At 43.0% G+C, this 22,729-nt stretch overlaps 1 protein-coding gene across 5 annotated transcripts in view; it reads left to right on the top strand.

The window, feature by feature from the left end:
- Window positions 1-22,729, top strand: part of RNF144A (ring finger protein 144A) — a 126,500-nt gene that overhangs the window by 29,117 nt on the left and 74,654 nt on the right. The window contains exon 1 of one of the 5 annotated variants that reach the window (XM_050754707.1): window positions 334-2,626. The exons of the other annotated variants lie outside the window; for them this stretch is intronic. The gene's annotated coding sequence lies outside the window, so the exon portion shown is untranslated. Of the gene's footprint in view, window positions 1-333; window positions 2,627-22,729 lie in introns of those variants that run through there. 5 annotated transcript variants of the gene reach the window in all.

Genomic DNA, 22,729 nt, shown 5'->3' with positions numbered 1-22,729 from the left:
TATTTTTATTTATTTATTTTTTTTTGTTGTTGAGACAGAGTCTCGCTTTGTCGCCCAGACTGGAGTGCAGTGGCCGGATCTCAGCTCACTGCAAGCTCCGCCTCCCGGGTTCTCGCCATTCTCCTGCCTCAGCCTCCCTAGTAGCTGGGACTACAGACGCCCGCCACCTCGCCCAGCTAGGTTTTTTTGTATTTTTTAGTAGAGACGGGGTTTCACCGTGTTCGCCAGGATGGTCTCGATCTCCTGACCTTGTGATCCGCCCGTCTCGGCCTCCCAAAGTGCTGGGATTACAGGCTTGAGCCACCGCGCCCGGCCCGCAGTAGTTTTTAATAGTTGGAACCTTATGGTAACAAGCTATTTCAAAAATTAATACTTTTCTTAATTTTTAAAATCAGTAAAATACTTACGCTGATAAAATATAGACAAAGAATCCTAGCTTACATTACATGAAGTGAAAATTATGTCAGGAGAGTAACAATGCTAATATAGTTTCAGAGAGATAAAGGAATGCTATAAAATTTCTGCCCAAGAAGAGAGTTTCTGCATTTATAAAACTTAGTGATAGGCCAAAATTAAATCGTTTTCAACTGAACTTGACTTATTTTTCAAAAGGCAATATGCCAGAAGTTACATCATTTTCAGTGATTTGTAGTTCTTATGAATTTTTTTGATGGCAACTGAGGGCACGTGCAAAGGGCCTGAGTAGTTTTTAAAAATTATTTTAAGCCATATTTAAGCCAAAAAAAGGGACAGCCTCTGCTGCAGGCCACACAGTGCCGATGAGAGGGTCTGTGGGAAGAGGTGGAGCTGGAGAGTCGGTGAGGCCTGGCTCTGCCCCGTCCTGCCCACGTGATCTGGAGAAGCCACATCCCTCTTGGATTTGTTCACTGTACAATGGGAACGGCAGATGCTCTCTCTAACGATCAGATGTATTGAAGGATGGGGAAATTGTTCGTAACGTGTGATCAACGTTCAGATATTAGCCACTCACATGTTAACTATGGGCTAAGAACTAAAAGCACACAAAATGACCACCTGCAGCCCAGTCTAGGTCCCGAGGGAAGAGGGAAGGAGGTCAGTGTGTGCAGCTGGTGCAACCATGCTAACTGGTGGAAACTCAGCAGATACAAACAAGATACCAGCGAGCTCTGTTGCTCCCAGCTGCAAGGAATACTGGGTGTGGAGATGGTCTACATGTTTTATTGTCTTAGGGGAGAATACTCTGATGGTGCTGCAGGAATTTGGGAGATCCAGATCTGGCTGAGGGATATCTTCTGTCACAGCACAGAGAGAAGGGACAACCTTAGAGGAGGTTGATTTTGATTCTCAAGCTCTTGGAGCCACGCAAGTTTGGATCCTGCCCAGAGGTCTAGGGATGCATGAAATACCTCATGGTTGCTGCGGACAGCGATCATTTGTTTATCAGTTTGATGTTTATAAATGCACTTCCATCTGCATGGTTATTTTGCCAGCTTACACAATGCCCCTGTGAGCTACGGTGTTTCCCGTCATCCAGCTGAGAAAACTGAGACTGAACAAGGCTTGCTCAAGATGAGGCAACGGGCCATTGGTGGAGTTGAAACAAGCCCAGGATGCTCCATTTCCAAATCTCACATTACCTGTCTGCCTGGTAAAAATTTGGGAGGGACTCTTAGGAGGTGACTCTTAGCACCAGGAAAGCAGGGAAGATAAGAACATCTTGGAAAATATCTTGATTCCAAATGGAAGTGATTTAGGATTGCAAGACTCTCCAGGGTCCAGATGGGCATGGGCGTGGTGGGAGTGGAGTGGATCATTTCTGGACATTGGTGTTTTGGAGGAGCCATTTTAAGGGCTATCAGCTGGTGTTTCATGTGCTTCAGAAGAGATCTTGAGTACCAAAAATAATGGTGTCCAGCTGTGGGAAGAAGCACATATTGAAATCAGATGAATTATTTTGCAGAGACTAGGAACATGACTGTGAAGTCCATTAGTGGATGAGGTCATTGGGGACAGAGGAGAGGCACCAGTGGGCTCTGGGGTGCCTGTCCATCCCTGAAAGCGTAGGCCATGCGGGATGACCACATGGTGCTTTTGATTTTTCTTCTGGGTCCTCTTTGCCCAATTCAAGTTGAAAACTTCGGTGCCGGCTAAAGTCAGCCCCAGAGAGTGTCATATTATCACCAACACTTCCAGAAAGAAAAAGTCAGATGCAATTTGAGGTTTTGAAGAATCAGAATGAAGAGCCTGCTGTTAAACATTTCTCCACTATGTGAATAAGTCAACTGAATGTGAGGATTAACTACAAGCAGGAAGTCTGTACATAAATGTTTCCAGAATGGGGGAAAAAATCACATTTCAGAATCTTTGAAGAAGGGGTTAACCTGGGGAAGGCATTTCACAGTCCCCTCCCCTCCCCTCCCCTTCCTTTCCTTTTTTTTTTTTTAAGGAAATCAAGAAACTTCTGGTAGAATAGAGAATAAATTGAAAGTGCATCGTCCGAGGAAGGTTCTTATATAGGACAGGAATTAAAGGACATCCTCTGTATTAAAAGGATCATGAAATCCACAGACTTTGCGAGCTGACCCCGGAGGCAGTCTAGGCCTCTTTAGCACAGAGCTGAGTCTCTCCTCGAAGAGACCACGGAGTGAGTAGGGTGTGGGCGTTACCCGGGACTTCCCTTTTAGAGACCTGCACTCAGCCGGACCGTTTCTGTGTTCTTTCAATTCATTGACGAATCAACATTGGATTTTCGAAATTCATTCAGGATCTGTCTTTGCTCTTAATCTTAACTTTTGTCTTTGAGTTCTAAAAGTTCTCTAAGGAATTACTTAGTTAAGTAATTGTGGATAATTTATTTTAAAATCAATATACATACACAGTAAAATTATTAAACTACAGAGAGTGTATTAAGTAAAAATTTAAATTTTCTACCTTCTTCCCCAGAGAAAACCACTATCATCATCACCATTATTATTTTTATTTTTATTTACCCTTCTAGAAAATTTAGGAGGCATAAAAAGATACCCGCCTTTTAATTAGAACAGGATTCTGCCATATTACTGTTTTAAGCAGTGCATTTAAAGAGCTGTATTCAGTAGAATTTGACACATGAAAAACTGTGTTATGTCAGTTTTGGAGCATCATTCGCAAATATCCGTGAACCTTCCTTTCAAACGAGAGCATTGTCGATGTGAATCGTGCCCCCATATAATGCTGCCCTGGCATCCCACCTTTCCCCTGAGCTACCTCCTAATCTTCCCTTGCTATTTTAAGCATTCTTTATTGCTAAACCTCGTATCCTTTTACTCGTTAACAATGATATTGTGCTATAGGTAGACTTGCTTACGCAGTGTTCTCTAAGATTTAACCATGTTGTTTTGTGTAACTGTATTTATTCATTTCATGTTGTGTGATATTTGATAATCTTAGCATCAGTTTCTTCGTGCATTCTTCTGCCATTGGATGTTTGGATGATTTTCAATCTTTACTGTCAGAAAACAGTCTGCTATTAGTATTCTTGGTTCCTACATACCTGGTCCATGGGTGCAATTTTTTTCTTGATTATATACCAAGGAAGAGCACAGCTGGGCCTGAAAAATAAAAGCTAATTAACGATTAAGTTTGCAAGAAAATGCTATAATGATTTGTGAAGTGCGATCATGCCAATTCACATTGCCATCAGCAGTGAATAAGAGTTTCCTTTAAAATTTTTTTTTTTTTTTTTTTTTTTTTTTTTTTTTTTTGAGACGGAGTCTTGCTCTGTCGCCCAGGCTGGGGTGCAGTGGCCGGATCTCAGCTCACTGCAAGCTCCACCTCCCGGGTTTACACCATTCTCCTGCCTCAGCCTCCTGAGTAGCTGGGACTACAGGCGCCCGCCACCTCGCCCGGCTAGTTTTTTGTATTTTTTAGTAGAGACGGGGTTTCACCGTGTTAGCCAGGATGGTCTCGATCTCCTGACCTCGTGATCCACCCGTCTCGGCCTCCCAAAGTGCTGGGATTACAGGCTTGAGCCACCGCGCCCGGCCAAGAGTTTCCTTTAAAATTTATGCCTTTCTTATCCCAACACTCAGCATTATTAGGTGTGTTAATTTTTGCCAAATTAATAGTAAGATGAATTTAAGGTACCAGTAATGTTGAGCTTCCTTTCCCATGTTTAATCACCATTAAACTGTAAAATGACTGCTCGTATTTTTGGTCTAGTTTTTTTATTGGAGTGTATTTTTCTTACTGGTTTGAACACATTTTTCCTGTATTCTGAAGACTATTGTTAGTTTCATGTGTTAAAAATATTACCTCCCAGTTTGTGCGATCCATTTTCACTTTCTGTAAGTTACCTTTTTAATGACTAGAAGTTCTTGATTTTAACATGCTGAGTGTATCAACCTTGCCCATTTATAGTTAGGGCCTTTTATTTAATACAGTCTTCTGTATTCTGAGGTCATAAGTCACTCTCTTATATTTAATAGTTTAAAAAGTATTTAGAATTAACTTTTGTGTGTAATGGAGGAATCCAATATGATTTTTATTCATAAGGAAAAACAATACCTAGTAACATTTATTGAATGGCCCTTTTTCTCTATTTCTCTGAAATACACACTCTGTTATGTGTCGTATTTCCATGTATTCATGTTTTTTTTTTTTTTTCCTGTGTCTCTTTTATTAACTTGGTTAGATTGTCCACCTCTGTGTCAATGCAGCATGCTCTTAATGACTCCAGCTCTCTAGTAAGTTTTGGCACTTGGCTTTCAGCCTTTTCCCTGTTATTCGGTGGCGTTTGGCTAAACCTGGTCCTCTGCCCTCTGTAGAGATTTTAGAGTTAGTTTATGAACTAACAGCACCAATGACAACAGCAGCAAACCCTTGTTGGGAAGTTGCTTGGATTGCATTAAATGTGTAGGTCAGTTTAGAAAGAATTGGCATAATCTGTGATACTGACTTTTCTCATCCATGAGCATTGTATCACTATCCATGTATTTATGTCTTAAATGTCTATGTTTTGTACTTTTCTCTAGATCCATACACCTTACTTATCTTTTGTTGAATGTGCTCCTAGTACCTTAGTTTCTTTTATACCCTTGGAAATGGAATCTTTGCTGGAGTGTATAAATGTAATTACCTTTTTAATATTGATCTTGCATCTAGTCACTTTACCAAACCTTTGGTATTCTTAATATTTTGTCTATAGATTCTTGTACGTATACTGTGTTTTTTAAATAATGAAATTATTGTTTATTCATTTTCAATTCTTATAGTTTCTCTTTCTTTTTATTGTTTTCTTTTTTGCATTAGAGCCCAAGGTACAATATTGAATTGAAGTAATAGCATATATCTTTTCCTTCAGCCTGAGTTTTGTAGGGAATGTTCTAATTTAATTAAGAATATATTTGCCGCCATATATTTGTAAATGTCCTTTGTTAGGTTAAGGAAATTACCTTGTGTTTCTAATTTGTCGAGTTGTATTTTATGTTTTTAATCATAAATGCATGCTGAATTTTATCAAAGGCCTGTTCTGCATCTATTAAGAGGACCATATGGTTCTCACTGTTTTTTTTTAATGTTCTATTACACTTACAGTATATTCTATTGTTAAATTCTCTTATACTTCTAAGATAAATCTAGCTTGTTTAAATACACATCTGACACACATCTGGATTCCATTTGCTCATATTTTGTTTTAAATTTTTGCTTCTTTACTCATGAGAGAGTTTGGCCTATATTTTTTCTTTCCTTAACTGTTTTTGTCTGATTGAAGAGGGAAAGTTTTTTTTTTCCCCCGGTTTTTCCCAATTTACCAGAAGATTTTGTGTACGATTTATATTATCTGCTCTTGAAATTTTGGTAGTACTCAACTGAAAACGAGACCTGGTGATTTTATTGTAGGAAGATTTCTATTCAATTTTTTTCAAAGTTCGTAAAATTATTTGCACTCGTTTCTTCTTGAGTCAGTTTTCTTAAGCTTTATGTATATATGTATATGTTATATATAAAAAAGTATGTTAACATATGTTTATATATATAACTTAAGAAAAAAATTTAAAAATGAGCAAATAGAATCCAGATGTGTATTTATATTTTATATATACATATATACACACATATATATGTTTTAGAGATGAAATCTTACCGTGCTACCCAGGTTAAATGGTATTCTTTTAGGTGTGTGTTCATAATTCCCTGCTTTTCAATTTAATTAGCATGAAATTATTCACAGATTTTAAAATCTCTTCTATTATTTGTTACAATACAGTTGTTCTTTTTTTTCCTCAACGAACCTGCCAGATTGTGCATGTATTATGATTTTCAAAGGAAAACACTCTTGGCTTTGTTGAGCCTCTGTACTGTAACTTTACCTTGTGTTTTGTTTATTTTTGTTTTTGTGTGTTATAGGTCTTCTTTTGCTATCCTTGAGTTTAGGCTGTAGTTGCTTTTCTGACTTGTTCAGCTAAAAACAACTCAATAATTTTTAGCCCTATAAGCATTTAAGATTATGAATTTTCTTTTCGGGGCTGGACGCAATGGCTCACATCTGTAATCCCAGCACTTTGGGATGCCGAAGCTGGTGGATCACCTGAGGTCAGGAGTTTGAGACCAGCCTGGCCAACATGGCGAAACCCTGTCTCTGCTAAAAAATACAAAAATTAGTGAGGCATGGTGGCGGGTGCCTGTAATCCCAGCTACTCGGGAGGCTGAGGCAGGAGAATTGCTTGAGCCCAGGAGATGGAGGTTGCAGTGAGCCAAGATCGTGCCACTGCACTCCAGCCTGGGACAAAAGCGCAAAACTGCATCTCAAAAAAAAATTTTCTTCTCACTACTGCTTTAATGGCGTCTCATACGTTTTCTTAAATAATATTCTCATTAATGTTCAGTTCTACATATTTTTTAAGTTACATATTTTTCTATAACCCATGAGTTACTGATAAGTCTTTCAAAATTTTCCAACATGGGGAATCTTTTCATTATCGACATCTATCTTAATTGCACTGAGGTCAAAACACATGAGTTGTTCTTTATGTCTCATGCTGAGTTGTTCTTTATGTCTCAGTATAATGTCAGCTTTTGTGAATGTTCTGTTTTTGTTTGTTTGTTTGTTTGAGAAAACTGTGAATTCCCAGTGTATTGGTTCTGGGTTTTACAATCTATTACGTCAAGATTGTTTACGGTGCTTTTCATGTTTTCTACATTTTTACTAGTTTGCATGTTTCCCATTTTAAAGTCATATATAATGAGTTTTCTCAGTGCGATGGTGTACTTGGCATTTTTCTCAGTAAGTGTAATTTTTGCTTTGTATATTTTGAAGTTATTTGATGTATACAAACTTAAAATTTTATGCCTTTTTAATGAATTAAACCTTTTATAATTATTACCTTCTTTTTCTCTAGTTAGACTTTATTCTCTAAAGCCTATTTTGTCTGATAGCTTTCTTTTGATTGGCATTTTTCTTGATCACTTTTCTCCATCCTTTGACTTCTAATTTCTCCAATTTCTTATAGTTTTAGGTATATTTATGTTTTTAAAATTTAATTTTGCCATTTCTTTCTTTTGGCTATCAAGCTTAATCCATTTATTTTTTATGATCTTTAACATATTTGGTTTTTTTTTCTCCACATGCTTTTATGCTGTTTCCTGTTTTTTAAGTATATATTTTTTCTTTATATTATTACTTCTTTTTTCTTTTATAATTTGGAAGTTATACATTCTGTTTCTCTTCTCTTAGTAGACACCACTGGTATTTTTCTGTGTGCACAGAAAATTTAAAAAAAAAAAAAGCCTTCAATTCTCAGTTTCTAAAAACCCTAAGAGCCTTAGAATTCTGTAGTCCACTTACAGGTTTATAAGCTTATTCATTTTTTAGTTCAATCTGTTTTAACTGGGCTTTAGTTATTTTCTGGTGGGAAGGATCTTGATAGAATCTAGTTCATCATAATGAGGGAAGTGGATGTCTGCAATTGTTGATTTTGTTGGAACTGAAGACGTAGGTGGCCCCTTGGTTCAAAGCCTGTTTAATCATTTGGATGGAGCATCAAAGAAGATGGGAACTCTTCACTGATAGGTTTTTCATGACACTTATGTAGATTTCCAATTAAGCAGGCACAGATTTTCAGTGTAGAAAAAATATTTTATGATCATGTGAACTAGATGAAGGACTGAGATCTTACGTACGTGTAAGTCCAGGGCCATGTGACACACTTTGCAAATGTGGAAAGAACATAGCACTGGTAACATCAAGTTGATATTCTAGGTTATTTTCATTCTATAATTTTTTAAACCTTATTTTCTGTAGTAAACATATGTCAACATTTATAAGGTGACCCACGCACTACCTTCTCCAAAAGATAGTGTTATTTTAAAAATAGATGCCTCTTTGCCCTATTTTTTCTGTGTGACTTGAAATTTGGGAACAAATCAGGATTTCATTATCAGACATGTTTATTAGGGTGTCCATAGCACAATGACAGAGTCTGTTAGGGTAAGATAAGAAACCTTTTTTTCTTTTGATTTTTTTACTGTAAGGCAACACTGTTGTGTGCAAATATGAACGCTTAAAGGAAATCATAGAGATCATGCAGTACAGAGTTTTCAAAATTTGGGGAGTAGTTTTGTGGTGGTCCATTTTCCAAAGGAAGTCTTATGAAAGCCCAGTGTGTTAAAAATAAATGAAAATAAAATTCAGCTCAGGCTGAGACGGGAATAAGTTTAGGGCACCTGTGACCCCCATCAACTAAGGCTTCCCCTCCGTGGTTCCCCTCCATGAAACGCAAAAGAGCATCCTTTACATTTAAGGCCTTCATGTTACAGAGGCGGGATCGGAGACCTGCGGGGGTCCCAGGGCTGGCCAGTGGCTAGATCAAGTCTGTTCTTCTCAGCCCATTCCAGGCCCTCCTGCCCCTCCGCAGCTCATTTCCACAACCAAATAGAGTTGCTTCTTCATGCAAAACCAGTTAGGAAGTGTCTGGTGCAATTTCTTTCTTAATTATTTCCTTTACAATCATCACTGTGTCTAAATGTTTTGCTTGGATGACCCCCGAGTTTCCAGCCAGACTCGTCCTGTCTGTTGCACCCTAGCTCCGTGGCTGCTCCTGGCTTTGTTGGTGTCTCCTGGACTGGAAAAGCCTGTCCAGTGTCCCAAAACCGGGATTTGGTGACAAGAAGCCCCGTTTTAATGGCTGTCTTTTGTTTGCTACAGGCCCTTTGCTGGTCTTCTAGCTGTTGCCACAGAAGGATTGATTCTTTTCAGGCAGACAGACCACATGCTATTTCTGTGCTGTAAATTTCCAAAGCTTCTTCCCTGTCCACCTCTCCAACCACACACTGGAACAAGAAGTGTGTTTGCAGCTATAATCAGCACACTTAAGTACTAGTTAAATTCAGAGTGAGGACAAAATCCGTACAGCTCCTGACTCTGAAAGAGGCTATAAAAATATTACAACATGGCTTCAAGCCCTCTAGGACCTTTAAAAATAAGGTGATCCCTCCTAACCCATTAAAAGCTTATTGGGGGTTCTAAAAAAGCCCAGATTACATGTTAAGGGAGTTGTCTGATTCATAGAGGATTGTGTCAGACACCAAGGAGTCCTGGCTGCCGACTAGCAAATTCTTTTCTTGTTTCTGTTTTTTTTTTAGGGGACGGGGGATAATATGCACAGTTATAGCCACTTACTTTCCTGTAAACTCCTTGAGGCTAGTCACCTTCCTCTGTATCTACGGTGTGTACCTGAAATGGTCGTGAAATAGCCAAACTAGAGAGTCAGAGGTGCCTCTGGAAGAAGCAGCTTTCAGCTCTCTAATCTCGTCTGTACACCACACATCTTTTTGGACGTCATTCCTGTAGGTTATTGCAGAGATCCCCATGACAGCCCTGTGAGAAGCAGGGCAGTTCTCAGTAACCCAAATCATAGATGAGGATACTGAGGCTTTATGGCACCATGGAATGGTCCAAGGTCTCATGAATTTAATTTGCAGTAGGGTCTTGAATGTGGGTCTCTTGGATCTTAGACCGAGATTTTTGTTTGCTTGGCCCACTGTTAATCTCAGGTCTGGCTTCGGGATACTCTGTTCTAATCTAGTGGCATCCTGGTACGCTGCTCAGCTTCAATGTAAAAACAACCATGCATGCTTCCGGCAGGCTTGGTGGTCTGCTCATACGTTGTCTGATAAGCTTTCAGCACATACATATGCTACGAAAAATATGCAGGGCACTTGCAAATTATTACTTACCTGCAGCAAAGTTCTGACTGCTTTCCTTGTCTCAGACTGTAGAAAATCATGCGAAAATGACAAGCGTATTAAAATATTCTCTGTTGAAAACTCCATCAGTAGTTCTCAGGGCATCAGGAGCAGGAGCAAAGTTTGGACTCTTTTCCTGAACCTGTGAGGAAGCTCCTGGCCTGACTGCAGACTCATTTACTCTTGGGCCACCAGCACACTCCAACTGGAATGTAAGGAATAATTGGTGGCCCTGGACAGCCCTTTGGTGCTCTGGTTTCTCACTGGCTCTTCCCTCCCCTTGGTCCAGTGTCTGCAACAGGCTCTTCGTGGGAGCTCTTCTGGTTGAGAAACCCCTTCTCTGTCCCGCGTGCTTGCCTCTGTTAAATCCTGTATCCCTCTGCCCTGCATGTAGGGCTTTACCAGCTGCATCTGGGCTGAGCTCAGTGTAGAAGGCCTGGCACCTGCTCCGGTGTTAAGAGTGCTCAGAGGTCAGAAGGCACTTGGTAAATATTTGCTGAATGAAGGAACTGTATTTTAAAACAATTCCCTTTTGCATTATATTTGTGCAAACTGTGTGCAAAATGTGACTGGAAGGATGTGATTGTGTGCGGGTAAGTGCCGGATGTTGTGCTTAGTAAGAGGGAAACTGGTCTACCTGATGCCCACCTTGGCGTTGACCACACCAGTCTCAGAGAGCTCACTGCATAGAGGCTGCTGTGGGATTGGCAGGAAATGGGTACCCCGCATGGTTTATCTCTGTATTTCCTCCAAGCAACTCTGCACACTTTTGCATAGAACTGCCCCTCAACAAGTGCTTTTGGGATTGAATGGCGCTGTCATCTCTCTAAATACTTGGACTTTATGAGCCCTCTGGTTCTAGGCCGCTGCTGAGATCCCAGAGGACACTGAAAGGCATATTCTGAGAGCTACCTCTTTGCAAATGCTTTTATTTTTAAGTAAAAGAAAATGTCCTTGTTTCCTCCTACCCCTTTTCCAATCTTAGCACTCTATATTGCCTTGCAGGGACTGTGGGCCATCACTAGCTCCCCGCCTCTCACCACTCAATCTCAACATGTCTGTTTTTTAGCAGCTTGGTGTGAGGCTCTTAGCTTTCCTTCTGGGGGCTGCAGCTGAGACTGCCTAATCCTGGATGTGCCCAGTTAGGCGACGACAGAATGGGGTGGGGGAGTCGGGATGGAGCTCCAGGGAAGCAGATGGATCGCCGGAGGGCTGCTGTCACATTGCACTGGAAGGTGACAGATGGAAGCACACAGTAGTCTGCGGCCAGGCTGTCATGCGCAGGCACCACGGGGCACCAGGCACGCTGTCTCTTCCTGGAAGGTGGAACCTGATCACCGCTCTGCCTGGCCTCAGCAGTGCCTTCTGCAGGGCTCTGCTCTGGGCTGGTGAAGGGACAGAAAGCAAAGTGAAGTGATTGAAGGGCACAGCCCAGTAACTCAGCTGCCTGCCGTGCCAGAAGCGGAACAAACGCATGGACAAGGGCAAGCCTGCCTTGCTTTCCTCCCCCGCACCCAGGTGACCACCCAGTTTGGGAGAAAAAAGAATGTTGCAATTTAGGCAGAGCAGCTGGTTAAGGTTCTCGAGCCAGATGTCTTAGTGATTCATAGTGCTCTCAGCATAGACCTTGAACAATAACCCGTGTGGCCCACTTCGGTCGTTCTTGGTGGAGTGCTGGCTGCCTCTGGGAGTTACAAATGTTGGACTGTGACTAGCACCTTGAGCTAACGCAGTAGCCTCTCTCCTGTGTCATGGTGGGGAGTGTGTGGGACGCTGAGGGACAAAACTGAAGAAAGGTCAGTGTCCATGATTCTGGAGGATTGTCCATGTGGATTTTCTAGAGGGTCCCAGGCTGGCTGCCTTCCCAATCAGGCAGTTGCTTCTGTGGATCCCGCAGGAGGAGGCAGAGGAGGACATGGGTTTGGTATCTCACCTGCAAGGTGGCAGTGGGTGGGCTGTGCAGAGATCAAGGTTAAGAGTGGGCCCTGCCGAAAGGAGCTTGGACACTCTTCCAAAGCTCCTCTTTTACCCAATGGCTCCCTAAAAGCTTCTCTCTTACCCAGTAGCTCCCTAAATGGTGCATTAGATCATCTTGTGGGTGCAGCATGGGGCTCCAGTTACTGCTCTCCAGTGCTTGCTCCCCTGAGCACTCTCTTACTGCCCTTGGAGCACAGAACACGTGATGCTCCTGGTGAGGCACCTCATTGATTCATTCCAAATAAACTCCCTCAGTGACAGGACAGGGCTTCCGCATCCCTGTGGCCAAGTCACAGCACTGGGTGTGAGGCTGGTGATCCGATACATGAGAAGCGCCCCGGCCTGTCTGCAACTCCAGGGAGTTCCCATCTCAGGGTCTCATGAAGCCTTGTAACTTTCACAGCTTGTTCTCTCAGTGGGACATTGGGGCATGGCCAGGAGTCAGAGACTATAAAAAGGAAGCAGAGAAACCAAACGGCGGGATGGAAGTGAAGGTGGAGTGTGGCTCATTGGCATGATTATTTAATAGATTATTAGGAAAACAGGGATCATGATGTACCGTTGTGTGTGCACATCCAGCTAGGAGAGCTGCTGTTGGATGTCTTTGTTCATTTTCTGTTGCTGCAATAGAGTATCTGAGACTGGGTAATATAGAGAAAAGAAGTTTATTTCTCACAGTCCTGGAGGCTGGAAATTCTGGGATCAGATGACCTCATGGGGTGGGCTCTTGGTGAGGGGCCTCACACTGCATCATAGCACAGCAGAAAGCATCACAGGCACACAAAAGAAAGCCAAAGTGGCTTCTATAACAGACCCACTCTCATGACAGCTATTCTGCTCCCGTGATAACCCGTTAATCTGTTCATCCATGACCAGTGAATGGATTCATCCAGTCATGAGGACAGATGCCTTATGACCCAGTCACTTCTTAAAAGATCACCACCACCCCCTATACTGTTTCATTGAGGATTAAGTTTCAGCATGAGTTCCAGAGGGAAAAAACATGGAAACCATTGCACTGGAGCAGCAAGTGAAGTTCCCAAGTCCCCTGGATTCCCCGGGACTAGCCTACTGCCAAATAGGCATGTGGATCGCAGTCAAGGGGCTACCTGTCCCTGCCCTCGTGTGGAGATCACACAGCGCTGCTCCGTGTTGTCCCCTCCCTGCCCTTGTGTGGAGATCGCACAGCGCCGCTCCGTGTTGTTTCCTCTGGCTGGCCCGTGTTCCGGAGACCCTCCAGCCCTCACGCTCTGTGATTCTAACAGTTAGAAATGAATGTCTTGCCCCTGGTATCAGGAAGGATATTTCATGGCAATGGAGACTACGGGAGAACTAAAGGGAAACATGGGTGGAGGAAAAGTAAACTGTATTGTTCAGTGAAGCCCTAAAATCCTCTTTTTCCTTTTATTCCCTTGGAGTAGACTGGGGACCATGTACATCAAAGACCCTTGTGCCTTTGGCATGGAATCTTTGCAACAGAGTGAAAACCTTTGAAGTTCCCAGATCAACTCTGAGAATCTGCCTTACTCTCTTATTTTTTTAAAAATGAGCCCAGCCGATGGTGGCTCCCGACACTTGGAAGGCATACCATGAAGGGACTTTGACTTTTGTTAGAGAACTTGAGTCGGGGTGAGTCCACCTGGGCCCCTGGATGGTACTCTTTTATGAAGGCAATGAGAGTGGCCAAGATTGTGTTCTGGAAAGTGATGGTCACAACACACAACGGGGGAAGGATAATGCCATTTGGAATTGAAGGAGAAATTAGTCATGACTCGGGAGTGTTGGTGTGTAGAGAGAGGATTCTCAGACAGAACAGCACTGACCTGCTCTCTGCATAGATCAGGCATGTATTTCTTCTCACCGTGAAGGGAGGAGGTCATGCCAGGTAAATCTCAAGGAGCTTCCACACCTGAAATGTTCCTGGCAAATACGTGGGTTCCCCGGTGTGGAGGTATGAGAGTTCTTTTCTCCTTCACCGTGGACAGGCAGCTCTGTGGCAGTTTCAGGCTCTCCGCTGCATTCACACTCACAAGTGGTTTGTTTACTTCCTTCAGCATGAAGGAAGAACTGAAGAAAGTGCTGGCATGCGCTTAATTTTCAAATTGGCAGTGAAGTGATTGTATGAAGTCATTGGTCAGCATAATGCCAATTTCAATTGTGTGTGTGTATGTGTGTGTGTGTGTGTGTGGGGTACTGAAGAAAGCTTTCAGAAAAATCTGCTTTGCTGTTTGAAATACAACTTGGTCCTCTGGATGTCTTTCTTGGACTTATGTGGGTTTTTTTCTTTATGGCTTTTAGTGTAATTTCTCTTTAAAACATGTAATAATTTAGCAATTAGAAAAGGAATAATGCATGCTTTTCTTTTTTTAAGTCTGATGTTAAATCAGTGTGTGGGTTTCCAGTTCTCTCTTACTGTATCACAGAAAGGTCTGCTGCTTCATAGGCATTTAACATGTTGCGATTATCTTTATGATAATAAATCTTTATGATGATAATGATTATGTGCAGCGACAATATGACCAGGAAAAAAAATTAATTTCTGAGGGGTGGAGGCATTTTATCTTCCAGATTGAATTCCTATAAAGGTACATTTTTTTTCTCTTAGAATGTGAACTACTCTTTTACGCACCTGCACTGAGTGCCTACTGTGCCCAGGGCACTGTTAGTGGAGTCCCTGCGATCCAGAGTATTTGATACAGACCCAGCCTCAGGAGACAGTAATGTATTTGGAGAGATGAGACATGCATGCATCCTAAGGACAAGAGGACACTAAGAGCCAGAGGACACTAAGAGAGGAAAGCTCCGATGCAGGGATCTTGCTGTGGATGACATCCTTGAGGCCATGCCTTCATGTCTGGCACATGACTTTGAATACCCATCCCCCTTTTGTCCTTCTGCCTAGAATTTCTTTCACACACATAACAACATCACTCCAGCTTTAAAGCCCAGCACGAATAGCCCTTCTTCCCTGAAGCATTCCTGACTTGGCCACCTGGAAATGCTGTGTTTTCTTGGAATTCCTAGGCAGTGTGTGGTATTGTGGAAGTAATATTAGCGACAGTGTTTGATTGGCATTTGAAAATCTCTCTCTCATTTACTAAATACATGTGAAATTGAAACAGCCTCGTTGTCTGGGGTAATACCTGAGATTTGTTGTCTCATGGCCAGGAAGAACAAGGATACGAACACATGAAGAGTGAGGCTGAGAGTGGAAGTTTAACAGGTGAAAGAAAGAGAATAGCTCTCCGCTACAGAGAGGGGTCCTGAAAAAAATGGGTTGTCGGATCCACAGTGAAATACAGGGAGTTTATAGATAAGCTGGTGGGGAAGTGGTACCTGAACTACACAGGGAGCTAAAGACTGGTTAGACCAGGTGTGCCATTTGCATAGGATGCAAATCTCTGGTAGCCCCCACCCTAATGTTTTATTATGCAGGGGGGTTCTCTGCCTGAGCTGTACCATGTTGCCCTTTTATTTATTACTGTACACGTGGTAACGGAAAAGGGAAGATGGAGCCTCCGTGTTGGACATGCCCGGCCCCCAGGTAACTCTTTTCTATTGGTGCAGCTGCTGGCATCCCTCATCCAAGCTTCTAGCTTCCTTATTTTTGTTTGTGGCTCCATTTTTCAGGCTGTTCTTTGTTGTAAGAGAAATGATTTTGGGGGGCAGATTTTTGGTAGAAGGGAAGCTCTGCCAAACACTCTTTTGCCCTCACTGCCTGCCTAAATACTTTCTTTCTACCTCCTATATCAAAACTTTGTGCTATTTAGCCTTCTGACTGAACACTTGTTTCCTCATCTGTGAAGCCACGTATCTCATCAGATTATGGATAGTTAAATTCACTGAAATAGGGAAAACTTCTAACACTTAGACCAGATAGTTAATAAAACGTTAGTTCTTCCCCATTCTCTTTTACTTGAATATTTATGCACTTGTCTTATTAACTGCGGCATAAACTTCCCGAGGCAGGGCAATGCCTTTCCCATTACCGAGCATAGGCATTCATGCACTGAAGGTCTTCAGTTAATGACTGGTCCCACCTTGCTAGTCTCCATGGTTTATGCCATCATGATGCCAGTGTTGAATTTGTGGTGGTCTTTGAACTGTGATTGATCATTAAAGGGAGATGACAAGATTATTTCGATAATTTTAAAAGACGGTTGAAGAAGGGGACTGTCCTCAGCACTGAGAAGCAGAGGTCAAGGATGAAGTTGTACTTGGACTTGAATTAGACTGAGTTATAAGTGGTGATTTGATGCATGAAATCCACCTTCTAGTTTTGAGACACTGGAGGACATCTTTTCTGAATCGTGCCTTGTTCCACAGAGAGATACTGAGGCCTGAACAGACGGGATCGTAGGTAACATCAGGAGTCCTCAGGTAACATGAACACGAAATACCTGAAAAATGTATGTTTGATTTTTACCCTTACTGGCCAAGCAAAGAGTCTCTGGGTTGAAATGTTTGTGTGCGTTTAGAGATAAGTGAATCTCCAGTGATTTTGGGAGCATGAAAGTTAATATGCAACACATTCTGATCCGATATACCTTCTTTGTTGGCTCCATCCTCTTCCTTAATGGATTGATGAGCCTCTCGCGGTATCTTGTCACTTTCTGAGCTCATAGACATTCCTCATCACACAATTAAATTCTTCGTGATTTTTTTTCTAAGTTAAACCTTTTCTTGCCTCCTTCCTCTTCTCAGAATGAATCTGTGTAATTGGATGTGTAAGGTCTGCTTACTTGCCATTTACCTGAATCTGTTTCCAAAAATGACAGAACAAAAGACTATTACAAGAGAAGATGCCCAAACAAACCCTGCAGTTTTAACAAATTTCCTTTCCCCTTCCTTTTTCCCTCTCTCCCTCTCTCTTTTCCTCTTTCTTCTTTCCTCTGTTTAATTGATGAGCAAAAGTCTTTAGCTAGTTAATTACATATCTAGAGTTAAAACTCAGGGTTTCTGAGTCATGTGTCCTTGGTGTGCAGTCATTGGGTGAGGAACTGGGGTTGTTAAAAATGAATTTAATATAGTCCCTCCGGTCAAGCAGCCGCAAACTAGAGGCAGGCATGGGACACACTGTGTGCCCCGGAGTGGCTTTGCATTTGAGAACCATCCTTCTGGAAGCTGTGCAGGGAATGGGTCAGCCTGGTCTTGCATTTTCCTCACTCCCCTCCTGGCCCACTCCAGCAGCTGGTAGGCAGAACTGTAAAGGAAGTAATGATGTGGCTCAAGAAAGAGGCATGAGGTTAAAGTAAAACTGTGGCAAGGGTAGCAGAGATGGAAAACAAAAACAAAACAAAACACAGCAAGAGAACACATTGGCTTCCAATGTGAATTTTCATTCTTTGAAAGAGGGAGCGTGGTTTTGCACTCAACACAGTAGCAAGGAGTTTAGGTATGAAATTAGGATTTCTGCACACAGAGGAATTCTGCCTGCGCGTGCGTGCTGGCTGCCCCGTTTGGAATTGTTCACAGACAGTTGTACTCAACAAGTGTCAAATGTTTGCCCTATCATAGCTGGCAGGCCTGTTATGAGGATATTTACAAGAAACGTGAAACAACCCTGCAGACACATGCACTGGGACGAGGCTCGGCTTTTCTGGGCCTGGAGGGAAAACAGGAAAATAGGACACGATCTCAGCTCAGGAGGAGGGCGTGTTGGAGGCCATCATAGGAGGCAGTGGTGTCCCTGCAAGGTGGGGAGCAGCCCCCACCACACATGCAAAGGCAGGTGGAAGCTGTTTGGTGAGTGGACCTACAGCACCAGACATGTACATGTATGGAGAGCAATTTTCTGTCAATTACTCAATTATAGAAATGTCTGTATATTCAGGGCCTTTATGGAGTTTAAGGGACCAGTGCCTTCTAGAGGGAGAAGCTTTTCTAAGCCTGAGGCATAACGCAAAACCTAAGCACAAATAGCGGGAAGGTAGGGCGGTGACTCTGTGGCAAGTGTGGAGCTGCAGGCCGGTGCGGTGGCGCAGAGCTTGGGGAAATGGGACAGGATTGCATCTTCAGGATGGCATCCCGAAGCTGTTTTCCCATCCTTTCCAGGTAATAAGGAAATAGGCACAAGATTTATAAAAATTGCTTTTGATAATTATCATCTTAAAAGGAAATCTCTCTTTTACCTTCTAGATTGCTATGCTGTTTGTATTTGGTGAAGAGACAGAAAATTTGCCTAAGTTTATCGGGGTTTTCACTTATTAAGCTTTCAGTTTTTAAACAGGATGTGCGTTTTAGGTTTGAAGGAGTTAAATGTTTAGTATCATTAAAAAAGAAAGAAAAGGAAAAAAGATACCCCCCCAACCCCCACAACACACACACTAATACCAAAATTGCACATTCAGCATTGGAGAAGTTGTTTACTCAGCAACAATTGTTATACCCTGACCTTTGCAGGCACTTCAAAGTCTTAGCCCATATATTTCACAGTAAGAAGAAATGGTGGTTTAAATGGACCGTATGAAGACGATTATGACAATATTGGCCAGAGAAACACTGGAATATTTTAAAATTTGAGTTAGTCTCCAAATGTTGGATGTTTCTTCACCTTCTAGCTAGGATGCAGAAACAACAGCAACACGAAGACTAAACAGCCATGGTCAGCGTCACCCGCTTTGGTCTTCCCAGAACCTGAAAAGTCTGTGCTCTGAGGTTCGTTTGGGGAGAAGGATGAATTGCCCCTGGAGAAATCCCCAGTCACCAAATGTCTAAAGCAGCCCACTATAAAAAGAATATTTTAAGAGGTTAATAGTAGCCAAGTTCTTTTTCCATGACAACCTCCTGCCTTGCGTTTTGAAGTACAGTAAATATTGCCATGAGAAGGGGAGTGATTTAGGGGCTATTTTCAGGAGGCCTGAAGCATTTTAACTTTAATAGAATAATCACCGAGCAGAGTGTTCCGTGAACAGGTAATTAGGAAGTCCGTGGTGAGGGCAGTAGCACAAGCTTGTGCAGTGAAGGCGATTCTTGAGCTAGTGTTACTCCTGATGGGATTTTCTATGGCCAGGTCTCTGGTTATACATCCTGGCCACTTCCACCTGGAAGCCCTCCTGATCCTTGAAGATCCATGCTTCTCCCCTGTACAGGCTTCTTTTCTCGACCGACCTTCCTCTCTTGGCTTTAGCTTTAGTTCTTTGGTTCATGGTGTCAGGAGTTTTTGCAGCCATCCACACAAGACATTTTGGAGACAAGTTTGTCTCCTCCTCCTCCCCACATACCATCCCCCATGCCTGTATGATGTTCTCCCTTTTCGTGACTCTCCCAGCAAGCCTTCGCTTCTCCAGTTTCCCATGGTCACCCGCTGAGTCAAGGTTCTTATCGGTTCGTACATGTGTGATAATGAATTTTACCCATCACTGTGCATATAGGTCGTTGTTCCTCCAATGAGAGTTTATTCTGACAAATTACTACAAATCAAGCTTTGAAAATGTTATGTGAAACATGTAATTCTTCATCTACAGAAGACACCGTTCGTTTGTCATCTGCGACAGAAAACTTCCCTTGGGGCGTGTGGGCACCAGTGGTTATGGGGGAAGGAGGATGAGTGTGAAGGGAACCTGCCCAGGGTCTTGTTAGTGCCCCATTGTGCCCCACCCTTGCCCCTTTTTGCATGGGGACTTTGAGGAGCCTCTCAGCCTTGTCCTGTGGCGCCCTGTCCTGGAGCAGCCCCCGGTCTTGGGAGTTAGAGTTGGTAGATCTCAGCCCCTGCTCTCTACTTCTGGGTAACTATGAGGCAGGGGTGTGACAGTGACTGTCTGAGTCCTCCATGGGATTAAGCATCCATTAACCTCAGTAGCGACCAGAGTGGTAAATCCTTCACTTGTACTTCATTCACTTCTTCACGTCTACAACTGTTTCCTTAGCTCAAGAAACTCACCGACCAAGTAAATCACTTGCATAGGAATCATTGTCTCAGGGTCTGCTCTAGGGGAAGCCAGATTAAGATACTTCCATAGACTTCTTTTTTTTTCTTTTTATGTGCAAAATGAGGGAAAAGTCAAAAGCTCGCTGGAAATATCAAATGAATTAAAAGTTCATGAACATCTTTGCAAACCCAAAGCACTAAGCTACTTGATTTGGGAACTCATGTTTCAGTGGACCTGGACCTTCTCTTAGCATTTTAAGGAACAGTGTTTTTTTCAGAAACGGGTCACTGCGTGCGGTGAGTTGTTGGTATCTGTAGAGTAGGGGAAGTGGTGTCCACTTCAAAGGATTCTTAATTCCATGGGATTTGGCATTAGTTGCTTTTGAATGGTATGTCTCTTCTGCTCATTACTCCCAGAATGGTATCATGTAAAACAGCCCGGTGTGGGCAGCCACCCTGTCCTTGCTGATCCTTCCTCAAGGGCCTTCTCTTCTCTGGGCAACCCTTGAGAAGGCTATAGGAGGTATGTTCTAAACTCTTCTGGCATTCCATATTTTCATTTGAAAATACAGAAAGAGAATATCCTGCAGGATGAGTTGCAAGTTAAAATACGTGGGCATAGTACTTTCTTATATTATTTTGGTTGAAGGAGGGGAACAGGAAAGCATAGTACTTTCTTATATTATTTTGGTTGAAGGAGGGGAACAGTGAACACTTCGGGCCCAGAGCAGGCAAGGTTAGAACAGACTCCTGGTGGGTGCAGCTGGCTTTGCCAGTGGCTCTTCACCTCCTCAGCTGGGACAAACCACTGATTTATTCTGGGAACATAGAACACGGCTCCAGTAATTGGAATGTGTTCTTGTGGCTGCAGCAGTCCTGCGGGTCCATGCTTGCTGGCCCATCACCTGGTCTTGAAGACAAGAGCTTTGCTCCCCCTACTGGGATCAGTCTATTCTCATCACAAGAAACAAACACGTTTGAGAAAACAAATCCTTTTCTCCTACCATACAAAATAACACCCAGAATTACCTGTCAATGTGTTTTTTACAAATTTAGCCACAGTGTCTGGAAAAACGCATCAACTCTTCTTCGGGGCAAAGCAGGCACTGTGAAGTTGGCGAGGGCATTGCCAGTGTCTCTTGGCATCATCCTCCTCAAGCGTGACTGGTGGTCAGAGCCCACGGTGTTCCCAGGTATTATGTGTTCGGGCTGTCCCATTGAGTCCCTGCAGTGGTAGTGAGAGGCTGGTGAGATGTGGGGGTTCCTGCTGGTCAGATGAGGTCTTGGGCTCAGGGACACTGTGAGCGTAGCACAGAGCCGCCCCTCGAGAGTGTAGCATGTGGTCTCAGGGTGCACCCAGGTATACCGCCTCTTGGTCCAGGGCTGTAGCCAGTAGGTTAGGTAATACCCCATCCTTGGGGCTGAATGTCAGTAGTGATGACAATAATGATGGCCATTCCTGTAGTGCATCAGTGTCATTACTGGCCTTGTTAGTAGGGTGCCACATCTGTTAACTTATTTAATCCTCATTATTCTAAATGGTGTCGTGGGCTTAACCATGTCCCCTTAAAATTCATATGTTGGAATCCTAACTCCCAGTACATCAGAGTGTGTGACCTTATTTGGAGAGAGGGCCTTTACAGTGGTAATCAAGTTGAAATTAGGTCATTGGGGTAGGCCCTCACCCGGGATGACTGGTGTCCATATAAGACGGGGAAACTGGGAGACAGACATACACACAGAAGGAAGATGATATGAAGAGACACAGGGAGAAGATGGCACCGACAAGCCAGGGAGAGGGGCCTGGGACAGATCCTTCCTCTGAGCCTCAGAAGGAGCCGACCCTGCCCACACCCTGCTCATGCTCCTGCATCTTCCAGAAGTGTGAGAAAATACATTTCTGCTATTGGAGGCACTCAGTCTGTGGTGTTTGTCACTGCAGCCCCAAGTAACTAATAAAAGTACAGGCTGAGCATTCCTAATTCAAAAACTCCAAAATCTGAAATGCTGCAGAGCATGAAACTTTGAGTGCCGACCGTGCCACAGGTGGAAACGTTCATATTTGACCTCATGTGACGGATTGCGGGCAAAATGCAGTCAGTCTTCCTTTCATGCACAAAATTGTTACAAATCTTTTATAAAATTTTACCTTCAGGCTATGTGCGTATAAGGTGTATATGGAGCAAAAGTGAATTTCATGTTTAAACTTGGATCCTGATATTGTTTGACTTCGTGTCCTCACCCACATCTCATCTTGTAGCTCCCATAGTTCCCGTGTGTTGTGGGAAGGACCTGGTGGGAGATGATTGAACCATGGGGGCGAGTCTTTCCCATGCTGTTCTCGTGATAGTCAGTGGGTCTCCTGAGATCCGATGTTTTTAAAAACAGGAGTTTCCCTGCACAAGCTCTCGCTCTGCCTGCTGCCATCCACGTACGATGTGACTTGCTCCTCCTTGCCTTTCATCATGATTGTGAAGCCTCCCCAGCAATGTGGAGCTGTAAGTACAATAAGCCTCTTTCTTTTGTAAATTGCCCGGTCTCGGGTAAGTCTTTATCAGCAGCATGAAAACAGACGAATACACGTCCCAGCCCCAAGATATCTCATCAGGTATATGCAAATATTTCAAAATCCAAAACACTTCTGTTCCAAGCATTTCGGATGGCGGATATTCAACT

Source organism: Macaca thibetana, chromosome 13, assembly GCF_024542745.1.
Source record: "Macaca thibetana thibetana isolate TM-01 chromosome 13, ASM2454274v1, whole genome shotgun sequence".
NCBI classification, from domain to species: domain Eukaryota; kingdom Metazoa; phylum Chordata; class Mammalia; order Primates; family Cercopithecidae; genus Macaca; species Macaca thibetana.
This window is presented reverse-complemented; position numbering and strand designations above follow the sequence as displayed.